The sequence below is a fragment of the Tachypleus tridentatus genome, chromosome 6 (genome assembly GCF_004210375.1).
Source record: "Tachypleus tridentatus isolate NWPU-2018 chromosome 6, ASM421037v1, whole genome shotgun sequence".
Taxonomy (NCBI): Eukaryota; Metazoa; Arthropoda; class Merostomata; order Xiphosura; family Limulidae; genus Tachypleus; species Tachypleus tridentatus.
The window spans coordinates 92801414-92814424 of NC_134830.1; the positions used below are offsets into that span (position 1 = coordinate 92801414).

Here is a 13011-nt window from a genome sequence, read left to right on the forward strand (position 1 = left end):
CTCATTGTGGTTTGTTGAAACTATTTTTTTTTACAATTGTTATTTCAAGATAATTTTTAGAGAAACATTTTTTTATTTTCATGCTTCTCACTAGTTTACGTGGCTATGGCTCGAAAAGTTTGGAAATATTTTTTGCAAGCTATGAAGAAAAATTTCCCAGATGAACTAAATTATAATGCCAATCAAGTAGTTAATATTATGAAGCACAAATCAAATAGTGATATTACCTTAGGACTTGACATTAAGAAAGACATATCAAGTAAAATCTTAAGACAGAATGTTAGAGGTGGTAAATCCAAAAAGAAAAGAAAAAAACGACAACCAGGAATAAAGGCCATTGAAGTCTTGGCTAAAGCTGCTGAAAAGGCACTTCAGGTACAGTCCCTCTTTTAATAAGTTTCAAAAAGACATTGATTATTATAATAACCAACATTGCATTACTTAATATATCCACTAACTCATGTAAGATTTTTTTTCTAATAACTTTTTTTGATTAAAGTTAGCAAATGTTCCATATTAATGTACTATATGTCTCTCATGGTTTTAATATAAATACATTTGGCATTAATTTTATAATTTCCAACTTTTAAGATAGTTCAAAATTTTTATATGAATTATATCTTTGTTGTAGTCTGCATTCTGTTGATTAATTCCAAGCTTTAAAAAATACAGTGTCACTTAATGTCTTTATTAAACATCTTAGCCTTTTCTATTTGTAAATTTTGGTCTTTAAGAAGTTGAGATGAACCTTCTTACAAATCAGTAGTGTTGCAGTTAATGTCTGTATTATAACCTTCATTCACCATTCCTGTAATATCCCCTTTGTTTTTCAAAATGGTCCAGAAAAGGTTTAATGCCAATGAACAATATGTCATTAATATTAATCCTCAATTATTTTAACATTATTAGTATTATATCATCAGACAGCATTTAAATGTCTTTTACTGATTACGTATTAATGAATGCTCTTAATATTTGTTTTCATAACTTCCAGCCTTTAAAAACTTTTTATTACTAAATAGTTCTATGTGCATGTAATGAGTTGGAATGACATGTATGTATATTGGTTAGTGCTGACATTTGCAGTCTCATTGACATAATCAAATCATCCAATTCATTTTTATCATAGTAACTACAGTCATGTGAAAAGGTTAGGACACCCTATGAAAGCCTGTGTATTTGTGTAACATTTTTGGATACATAGATATTTAATCTCAATTTCAACAATACTGAGAGATTATAGGAATATAACTAAACAATTAAAACTGAAGAAACGACTTTTCAAGATCTTCTGTAAATGTAATTCTACAAAAATGCATATTCTAACTGAGGAAACCCTACCCCTAATAGCTAGTGTTACCCCCTTTGGCTGAAATAACTGCAGTGAGATGCTTCTTGTAGCCATCTACCAGTCTCTGACATCAGTATGAAGAAAGTTTGCCCCACTCCCCATGCAGAATTCTTTCAGGTGTGAGATGTTTGAGGGGTTTCTTGCATGTACAGCCTGTTTCAAGTCACCCCACAGCATCTCAATGGGATTACGATATGGGCTTTGACTCAGCTATTCCAGGACTCTCCATTTCTTAGTTTTCAGTCAGTTCTTGGTGGATTTACTGGTATGTTTTGGGTCATTGTTGTGTTGCAGGGTCCAGTTCTGCTTCAGCTTTAATTTTCGTACAGATGGTCTCACATGATCCTCAAGCACCCTCTGATACACAGTAGAATTCATGGTGGATTCTATGATTGTGAGCTGTCCAGGTCCTGCTGCAGAAAAACAGCCCCAAACCATGACACTTCCACCTCCATGCTTCACAGTTGGTATGAGGTTCTTTTCCTGGAATGCTGTATTTGGTTTATGCCAAACATGTCCTCTGATGTGGTGTTCAAATAATTCAATTTTGGACTTATCTGTCCAAAGAACATTATTCCAGAAGTCCTGGTCTTTGTCTACATTCTCACTGGCAAACTTCAGTCCGGCCTTGATGTTTCTCTTAGAGAGTAAAGATTTCCTCCTTGCACATCTCCCATACAAGTTAAACTTGTGGAGTCTCTTTCTGATTGTAGAGGCATGCACTTTCACATCAACAGTAGCTAGAGTCTGCTGTAGGTCCCATGATGACATGTTAAGGTGTTTGGAGACCTCTTTTAGCATCTTGTGGTCTGCTCTCGGGGTGAACTTGCTTAGATGACCAGACCTGGGCATGTTGCCAGTTGTTTTGAAAGCCCTGCATTTGTTGACTATTTTCCGGACAGTAGAATGGCTGATTTCAAAATATTTTGGGATCTTTTTACATCCCTTACCAGACTCATAAGCTGCTACAATTTTCTTTCTGAAGGCCTCAGACAGCTCTTTTGCTCTCACCATGGTGCTCACTCTCACTTCAACAGTCAGTAGCACACCAAACTAAATGTCTGAGGTTTAAATAGGGCAAGCCTCATTCAAAATGCTGAGTAACGATCTTCTAATCATGTGCACCTGGTATGATACACCTGTGTGTGAGTTGAACCATTTTAACTGGGAATAAATGTGGGGGTGTCCTAACTTTTTCCTCAGTTAGAATATGCATTTTTGTAGAATTACATTCACAGAAGATCTTGAAAAGTCGTTTCTTCAGTTTTAATTGTTTAGTTATATTCCTATAATCTCTCAGTATTGTTAAAATTGAGATTAAATATCTATATATCCAAAAATGTTACAAAAATACACAGGCTTTCATAGGGTGTCCTGACTTTTTCACATGATTGTATATTACATTTATCATATGTGCATTGCTATTTCTATATAACATTTATATAGATAATTGATATACTGAGTACTTACATACTGTATGTAAATATTGTTGCTTTTAACACTTTATAATTCAAACACTCATTATGTCAGGTAATTGTTGTTGTTTTTTATTTTGGCACATGTTATCTTTCCTTAATTAGATGTTTATGTTTTATATTAACTACACTTAATCCTGTCTTCATCTGCTTTTATAAGCTAGTTACTTTTTTTGAACGTCTGTCTTACTGAAAACATGCAGTGGTAAAGACACAGGACACTGTACTCTCTGTAGTTTGTTTTATAAATTAATTTATGATCTTCACATATTTGTAGATGTGTGTTGTAGAATTTTGGAATGTCTTGGCAAAATATAAACTTGAATATAATGTAAAACAAATTCTTGGTCAAACTTCATTCTGCCATTGTCAAAGGCTTCATCAGAAGTCATTCTAACAGAATTGACTAAGTGGTTGCTTATTGCCACTATATATTACCCTTGCTTTTTCTTATTATAGAAGTCAGTCATTTTAAATATGATCACTAATTTCCTAAATTTTTTACCTTTAAATAGTTTGTTTTCTTTACTTTAAAATGAAACAATTCTGTACAGTTTGATCCATTCACACTGCATAATATCCTAAGAACCTTCTGTTTTGAAAACTTCATTTTTGGTTTCAGTCTCACCCAAGTTGCCACTCTTTAATACTGTGTTTCACAGAGTGTTGGATAAAACAGCCTTATGGTATAAATTGACATTAAGGTCTTGTGATTCTTGCATTGAAAACTAAATTATATAATAGGCTTCAAATTTGGCAAATGTATGTTCTGTGTCTTCTGCTTGTAAATGTTGCTGTGGATTAAATTTTCAGCTTACCTAGTGCATACCAATTGTGTTGCTATGTTTGTTAGACAGTGTCCATCCCACTGGATCAATTATTTCATTATGTAATTTATTTGTGTAAAATGATTTTCTTCAGATGACACATCACTACTTTGTCTTATTTTCACTTCACTTTGCTCGTTGGTTATAAAATCCTGAAAATTTCTTGCCTTCAGAACAACTTTAAAATATTCTTCACATTGAATGGAAATTTCTTACATCAATTTAAGGTTTGAAATGTTACTTTCAAAATGTTCAATGTAGTGCAAAAGTAATTCTTTTCAAAAATATTTTTAATTATTAGTTTAAAAAATGTTAATATTTTGCACTCTTTCCTAATTTCCATTAAGTTTTCTAGAGACATTTCAATATTGTGTTCTAATGTTTAATAATTTGTCTTCTTCATTTTTCCAAATAAAATCTTTTAGGTTTTTTTCACTGACATTGGTGGAATTATAAGATACCCAAACTATTTATAGTAACATTATTGAAATATCTTCCAGCCACTTTAGCATTCTAAAGTATCTTAATGCTAACCAATCAATACTGTACTACCTTTTCATTATCTTCATTCAGTTTTTTATTGATTCCTACCACTTCTGCTCTACAGCTTTTCCTTTAACAAGACTTGCTTTAAGAATTTCTTTATAACTTCTGTATCTACACTTTTCTGAAAATGTTTTAATGTGTATGGAAGTACGTTTTCCTTTGTTTTTTATGCAGGTGGCAATTCTGTATAAATCATATCAACATCTAGGTTTCATTAAGGATAAACACGCTCATAAATGTGGAAAAGTATTTCATTTTCAAATTACTTGACATCAAGCAAAATTACTAATATGTATCAAAAATTATTTTATTTTGCCAATAAATTTAATCTTACATTTTGATATTTCAAATTTACTAAGTTTTCAAAATTATAATAGTTTCGTGGGTAACCTTCTTATGTTAAATATGCTTCCATTTATTTTATAGTTCCCACAATAATTTCTTAGTTCACTAAATTTAAAAATAATTTTGCTTTAATGATGCTTTTCTCTTTTAATTCTTGTTTTCTTGATTCTGTTATCATTTTACTTTTAGGATACTGCTCTTCAAAATGAGCTACAACAAATGCATTTGACCAGTAACAACACAACTCTTACCACAGTGTCAAGTGCTTTCCCTGATTTGAAAATATCAACCACTCAGAGTCACCCAGATGACTTACTGCTACGTTACTGTCCTGATAATTTCTTTTGTACCTCTGCCAATCTTAAGGACTTTTCAGAGCTCCATAACATTCATACTTCTAAACCATGTATTGCAGAGAATGAATATTTGTATCAACCTAGCATCACAGAACAAACTACTCAGAACATTAGCAACATAGAGCAACAAAGTCCCCAAAACTCAAGTACCATTAAATACCCAACTGCCCAGTACATAGACACCATAAAGCATCAAATCACTTCTCAGCATTCAAGCACAAGTGAACAACATAATGTTCAGACAAGTACTGAAAAAAAACAAACTGCTCAGAATTTAAGAACAGATGAAGAACATAATGCTCAGAGGACTAGCACTGACAAACAGACTGCTCAGCATTTGAGTATAGAGGAAGAACAAAGTGCTCAGAGGACTAGCACTGACAAACAGACTGCTCAGCATTTAAGTATAGGAGAAGAACATGGTGCTCAGAGGACTAGCACTAATAAACAACAGACTGCTCATCATTCAAGTATAGATGAACAACATAGTGCTCAGAGAACAAACATAATAGGAAAACATAGTGATGCAAATACTGTATTCCAACACACTACTCAGAATACAAGTACCGTTAAACAGAGCATTAAACAAAATAAAAGTACTGTTGAAAAACAAAATATTGATAACATGAGTATTGTTGAAAAATCAAATGCCCAGAGTGCAAGTATTACCAAACATGTAACTGGACAAGATATAAATTTTTCAATTTCACATTCTTCTGTTTCTCAATCTGCACAACAAAGTTTTGTAGAAATCAAAGAAATTGAAGAAGAAGTGACTGGTGAAAAAGAAACAGTAGAGAAGTTAGACAATTCAAAATACATTGCGAGTAAAAATAAAGCAGATCTCAGTCTTGGAAGTTTTAGTGGATCACAAGTTCAGCCTAGAATTTCAAGGAATATTGGGAATAACATATGTACACCCATTAATCTGACATGTAGCTCTCTCTTAAATTGTGACAACTTTTCCAAAGATATCTTATCTGATGTCAATCAAACGAGAAGACAGTCTCAGAGCCTACAAAATCAGGTAAGTTCTGCATGTTTTATTATTATTTTTTTTTTTTATCTACTAACTTCAAACTTTACATCATATTACAACATTTGAGTAGTAATGTGTTCCAGAGTATTTATGATTTTAAGAATAAACAAAATATATTTGTATCCATGTTTTCATTCAGTGAGGATTTTATAGGGGCCAGATTCTTCACATAAGTGTCTGTGACTTGTTGACAATAAATTTCAACAATAAACAGACAGTAAACAATCTAATTGTTTTAAAACAATATTTTCAAAACAAGTCAAATGTACAAGCAAAAATATTCTATACACTACAAGTTATCACATTTCAATCTAGAGCCTTACATATGTCACTGTTTTATGAAAAGTCCACACAGATTGGTTCAGATACTTTAGACCCAACTGAGAAGACAAATTATTCCTTCTTTCCTCTGTTATCACAATACAATTGGTGATAAATTCACTTGCATCACCCTCTGGGGTAACAAAGTTGTATCCCTAGCTTTAAATAATTCTGGTATACTGGTTCAATTATTTTACAAACCAATTAACAAGATGAAGTATTCTTCTCTGTCTCTGTTGTTACAATACAAACTGTGAAACTTTCACTTTAGCAATCACATGCTACAGCTAAATTGATAATCATACAGTCTAACTTAACATTCTCACTTTTGCCTTCACCAGCTTACTTACTTCTTTGCTCCTGCATGTATTTATAGCATGTAACCACAACTTCCTCCATGGGTCTCTGTATACTGTTCAGCTTGCATGATCATCTCCTCCACATCTGTTGAACTCTAACACACCACTTTGGCCTTGAATTCCTGTAGTTGGGCAGTGTTGGGATGGCCCCCTAGGGTCAGTTGTCTTGCCCTATTGGGCTAGGGTCAACCAAGTACCAGTGTTGGATGTTCTCAGTGGGTGTTGTAAACATTGTGTTTGGGTACAGTGCTCACAAAACCCTGGCATTACATGTCAGGGATTTAATTGATTCTCATCATCCTGTTTGGCATTGCAGTGCATCCCTTCATAAGGCTCTGCAGTGGGTGGGAACAGAGGGCACTGAAATGTTCTTACTTTATCATGTATACCCACGTTTATGAAGAATGAAATAAAATTTAGAAGAAAATTATAATTGGTAAATGGCCAGGAATGGATGACTCTGTTCAACAATCTCCATCACAGTTGGTTTCTGTACCTAGATTTCTCTTTTTACACTCATTATCTCAGAAATCCTTAAGGTAAATGTCTCCATTTTTTATTTAAAGCCAGTAAAAAAGTTGTGCTCTGGAGATATTTTGGTGGAAACATCCTCACCACAACACACTAAACTGCTCCTGAATTTAAAGAGCATTGGGGTTATGCCCATCAAAGTTACTCTTCCATGCTACCCTGAATTTCTCAAGAGGAGTTATTGTTGAGAGGGACTTGAATATTTCTGAGTTGGAGATCCATGTGATTTTTTCCAGTCAAGGCAAATATCCACTTGCAAAGAAGGAATTTGGATGCCTACTAATATTCTAATTTTGATGTTTACATCACCATGTCCACCTGCAACAGTCAAAGCAGGTTATCTGAAATGTAAGGTACAGCCATATATTCCCAACCCTTTATCTCAGAACAGATGGTATGGGTATTAACACTTTTATTGGTAGGAAGAGAACAATGTTTTGATATTCCTAGGCCATCTTCAGGTTAAGATTTTAACATTCTTGTTATAAAAACTAAATAATTATCAAACATTAAACCACTGAAATGAAATAAATAATAACTATTTAATCTGAACAGTCTTGTATAGCCACCACTTTTATTGTTTAATAACCACTAATATTTACATCAGATAATTAAAACAAGTAGTGATATGATGTGAGAATTTAATAGTTCTAATGAATATTATTTTTCAAATGATGCATATCATAACATTGTGTATATGTTTTTCTTGCCCTTCCACAAGTTTTCAAGAAGTGTTTTGATTTAACGTTTTTTTCATTAAACAGAACTAATGAAGAAGTAAACGTTTATAAATTCTTTTCATTTTTTTTTTTCAGATCCTAACACAGCAAAATTGTTCTACATCACATCTGAATTTGGCTATATCATCTAATTTAATGGAACCTTTCTATTCTCTTAATAACAATTTCAAAACATTACCTGAAAATGTAACTTCTGAATGTTGTACTGGAAATGTTGGACTTCCTTCTTGTGAAACCCATCCCATATCACCTAGTAATTCATTTGGTAGTTATCAGCTTTTAAGAAATATATGCAATGGAACCAGTTGCCAGCCATCAAGTTCTGTTCTTTCTGAACCATCTGGAGATGGTTTTTGTATACTTTCTGACACAGTAGAAATGGACACCAAATTTCCTTTAACTTCCCAATCAATGGTAGTGCCAGTACTAAACAGTAGTCTTAACTCAGTACCAATTACTTTGAATGATTATAATGTTTTACAGCCATATAAACCTCATACCAGTGTCACTTCTTCCAGATTGAGTTTAGGAACATGTTCTTCTCTGAACAGAGACACATTAATTGAAAAGTATCTAAATGTTTCAGATACAACTCCAACTTTGACATCTTCAGTAACTGGTGTAAAAAGTATAAACCCTGCTTCTACAAAGATTTCTTCTCCTAGAAATGAATCTCATGTTCTGTGGGACAAAATGCCTTCTAATTTTCCTTTTAACTCATTCACATGTAAGATACCACACACTGATGTACCAGAATCAAGTGATTTTTCTGATATTATTCCAATTCCAGAGAAGTGTGTTATGAGTTTTTCTCCCTTTCCAAATGAGGTAAACTGTATGGCCAAATCTTTATTTGCACAACAGTCAACAGTGCTTTCAAAGTCAGAAAGTTGTCCTTTTCATTGCCTTCCTGTTTCAATCAGTAATAACCATTCCAATCTTTCAAAACCATCAGCAATTGTGAATCCAATTATTCTCCCTATTCAGCAGCAATCTCAACCTTTGCTTCCTTTAAATAGCCTACATCAACAGGTGATGACTCGATCTGAACCGGTGGCATCTGTACACACACCACATCAACAATTCATGACTCAACCTCAGCCAGTGTCACCTTTAAATATCCCATATCTACAGGTCATAACCCAGCCTAAGCTACTGATGCCTTTAAATACCTCTCATCAACAAACTAAAACCTGGCCACAATCTGTTACCTGTGCAAATACAATTCGACAGCATGTCACAACCTGTTCTCAAATAACTTCTTCTGTAGACACTCTTGTCTACCAAAAGGAGAAACCCCAAACCCAACCATTATGCTCTGTTAATAGTTTTCAACAGCATCCTATGGTGCAGCCACACTTGTTGCCTACCTTGAAGTTACATCAACAGCCCATCATGTTTGTACCAGAAAAACCCTATCAACCATTACCCGAAGTATTTGCACTCACAGAAACTCTTGAGCTTGGTAACAACAAAGAAGAAAAATCAACAGCGACTTTTGCTCATTCTTCACAAAAAAAACCACAAGTAAGTCAATGAAAGTAAGCTCATTTATGTCTTAAATTTAAATTTTAAAAATAACATTAAATTTTTTTAAATAGTCTTTGAAAGTATAAAAAATGCCTTATATTTACCATAAATCATATGAATTCATTTTCTAGTTAAACATAATTGTTAGTTTTACACAGAAAATGTAGAAACCATTTTCACTTTCCATTCTGAAAAATAAAACTGGGATGTATGGTAAATGTAGTCAAAACGTATTTTGAAATATTGTTAAATATTATAATTTTACTTATGAAAAGCCACCTACAACTTTTAGCACTGCTTGGCAAGACCATGTTGAGCAGTAATCAACACCTATGGTTGCCATCAGGTTTTTGAAAACAACAAAAATATGAGGTTCAGTAAGATAATGCAAAACATGTGTGTAAATAATGATTTAAAAATGTGAGCAGTGGAGTGATAAAATAAGTTAAGATTAAAATGGTATAAAGTTTAAGAAATTCAAAAAGTGATTTTCTTAAGAAAAACTAACTACTCATACTCAACTGAGCAGAGAAAGAAACTAAATTGCTGATAACACATGAAGTTGACTGGATGAAAAACTGATACATTAGAATAAATGCAGTAAAATGGTTGAATATTTTTTAAGGCATGATTAAATTCATCATGTGTAATAAGTGGAAGAACAATTAGAATAAAATGAATGACAGGACAGAAGTTTTGAAAAGACTTTTGTTATTATACTGCTTTGTAAATTGACTTCAATTTTTGCTTAATTTACCATAAGTAGAAACTTCTGCAATATAAAAATATATCATGATTTTTCTTGATTTTAGATTAGTCAATTTTTTACTTAGTAACTACAATTTTTATAAAAAATTGTTTAAAGAACATGTTATAAACTAATAACAGACATTTGAAGCTAATGCTATAAAAACAGTGGTTTAATTTAATACAAAATACACCTTAATCTGGTTATATTTTGAAAATACCTTTGATTTGGATTTTTCTACATTACCTTTGAAACACTTTGAATGTTCTCAGACATCAAGACAATAATAAATTTATTTTAAAAATTTGATAAACATAATAAGCAAACTTAAGACTTCACAAATTGATAAAGTTAATCACACTTTATAAAATCAGTTTGTATATAGAAATACACATACATTATGGTGTTATGCATGACATGTTTAGCACCTATACATTTAGTCCTTGGCAAATATCCACTCATTTGGCAGTGAAATAAATGCTGTCAAAAAGAGACTTGTTTGTACAGTGAGATTGTAAAACAATGTTGAGCAAAAAAAATGTAAAAGCAGAAAAACTGGCTGAACAAAAAAATTGTTACAGTTATGAGATTCAAAGCCACACTCCAAGCCTTCATAAAACAATGCATTCTATAACAAAGTGAAAGGTATGATTGCTACAGAACAAGCCACAGTGATGAAGTTTAATATATCTCCTTATATTGTTAACAAAATTATCAGTAAGGCATTTGAAGTTGGAGAAAACTTAAAATTTTCTAACCATACCTTGAAATCTACAGCTTTTTTCGTGAGAAACATAGTCAAATAAATTGGAATCACAGCAACACCAGTGCATCTCCAGTAGCCTAGTGTGCCTTTGGTTTGCTTAAACATGGTCTTAAAAGTCAATGTATGTGTATACAGTGGAGGATCTAACGAATTTTTGTCAATATGTACAGTCTGAAATCAGCAATATCATCCTTCACTGAAGCTTAATAGAATGGATATTGTAGCATTGGTTATAATACTATATAAGTGGTTCTACAGGAAGCATTGGTTCTAGAACATCATTTGTATAAATTATTCATTTTTATTGACATACACAAAGTGAATTTAACAACACTGTGTGTAAGGGGACAAGTTATCACACCACATAGCAATGTGATGAAGAATATAGAAATTTAATCCAAATACACATATACAATAGGTCCAGGTTGTTGCTTATACCAAGTTTCATGGTCTTTGTGACTTTGCTAGTGACTAGATGTTTCTATTAATCATTTGTCTAGATATTATTTATACAAATGATAATGGTTAATATGAAGTGCATAACATGCAGGCTATATATGTAAAAATACTTATCAAGCTTTTCCTTTAACTCACTTAAATTATCTGCATCTACCACACCTGAAAGCAACCATTTTAAAATGCCAACCACCCTCTTAGACAAATAATGTTCTCTTAGCTGAAGATGACTCTTTGCCTATCAAAATGAAAATTTAGGTCTTTTAGTCTTACCATTCTCATCAATAAATACAAAAAAGATAATGCATCAACACCATTGGTTTCCTTAAAGTTTTAAAACACTTCAATCAAATAACCTCTACCTTTTCTTTTTCCAAGAGAATAAAATGTTCAGAGATCTTAAGCTGACTTCGTTGGTTGGTTGGTTGGTTTGGTGTTTTTTGATGCAAAAGCTGTCTGTGTAAGTAGCATAAGGCGTATACTTAGTAGGTATGACTTTAAGGGCTATTGACCTCAGGAGGAGTTTGCTATGGTGTAGCATAGACGTTTCAACCAAGATGTCTCTAAAACGTAATTTCTTGACTAACTTGGGATAGCCAGAAAGATCCTGTAATCCATTCTGGATAAAAAAAAAGGAAGACTTTGCTCTGAGGATTTCTCAGTCAAGGAATGTAAAATTAGAAAATGAGGTACAGGAATTACCTTTTATGGTGCTGTGGAATAGAATTATACATACGTGGTTGCTTACCAATTAAATTCACCCCATACGCGGCTGAAGTTAGTTTAGCGTCTAATTTGAAATTGATTAACTGAACTAGAGGGTAGTAGTAATAATTACCTTGGTTGTCGTTTGATTGGTTTATGGTCTCTATGGCGCGAGTCAGTCAAAGCTGTGAAAAGGGCTCGGCGAGCTGGTAAGCGTGTAATGAGCCAGGTGAGAAGCTTCAGCAGCAATCTGAAAAATGTTTGTATGTGTAGTAGCAGTCACGACGGAATGAGCAGGGAGATGCAAAGCGAGCACAGTTGACATACATGTACTGTAGTTCACGTAAATTTAGATTCTTAAAGACGGGCCTCTTTTCAGGGCTAAGATCAATAGATCCAATGTAACTGAAATTTTGCTGTGGGGGGAAACGGGAGTACCCCGAGAAAACCCACTTTCATGGCCAGGACGCCGAATAAGAATACTCTGACCATGCCTGAAAGCAAGCTGTAGGGAGAAAGGTACAAGGATTAAAAAATACTAACATAAATTAACTGAGATACATATCAAAAAACAAAGACTAGTGTTAGAAGAGATTGGACAGGTGTAGAGAGTTGGTAATGCTAGATTCAACAGGAACATTGTTGGTTGTGCTCCTTGGTGAGATCATTATCAACCTCTTGCTTGAGAGTGGTCTGAGGTATCTGTGATAATGTGTGGAGGTGGTAACTAGTAGAGTTAACTGGGTTTTTGTGGAAGTTTACTAGAGGCTCTGGTGAGTCGCTTGTTGTCTACTTCAGTCTGGATTGCTTGGTGATACTGGTTTGAGTTTCTTCGCTTGATGTACGGAAATGTTCTGTAGAAGTTGAGGCATCGAACGTATTGATATCCAGAGTTGTAGTCTGAGTGCTTTGTGAT

General features: G+C 33.3%; 1 long non-coding RNA gene across 2 annotated transcripts in view; it reads right to left on the reverse strand.

Moving 5' to 3' along the window:
- LOC143254615 (uncharacterized) overlaps positions 1-12417 on the reverse strand; it is a 31781-nt gene extending 19364 nt beyond the window's left edge. Inside the window, exons 1-2 of one of the 2 annotated variants that reach the window (XR_013030278.1) lie at positions 12229-12417; positions 11753-12009 (exon numbers count right to left, since the gene is read on the reverse strand). This is a non-coding gene — a long non-coding RNA (uncharacterized LOC143254615). The remainder of the gene's footprint in view (positions 1-11752; positions 12010-12228) is intronic. The other variant, XR_013030279.1, reaches the window with a different exon arrangement.
- Positions 12418-13011: the final 594 nt, after the last annotated feature.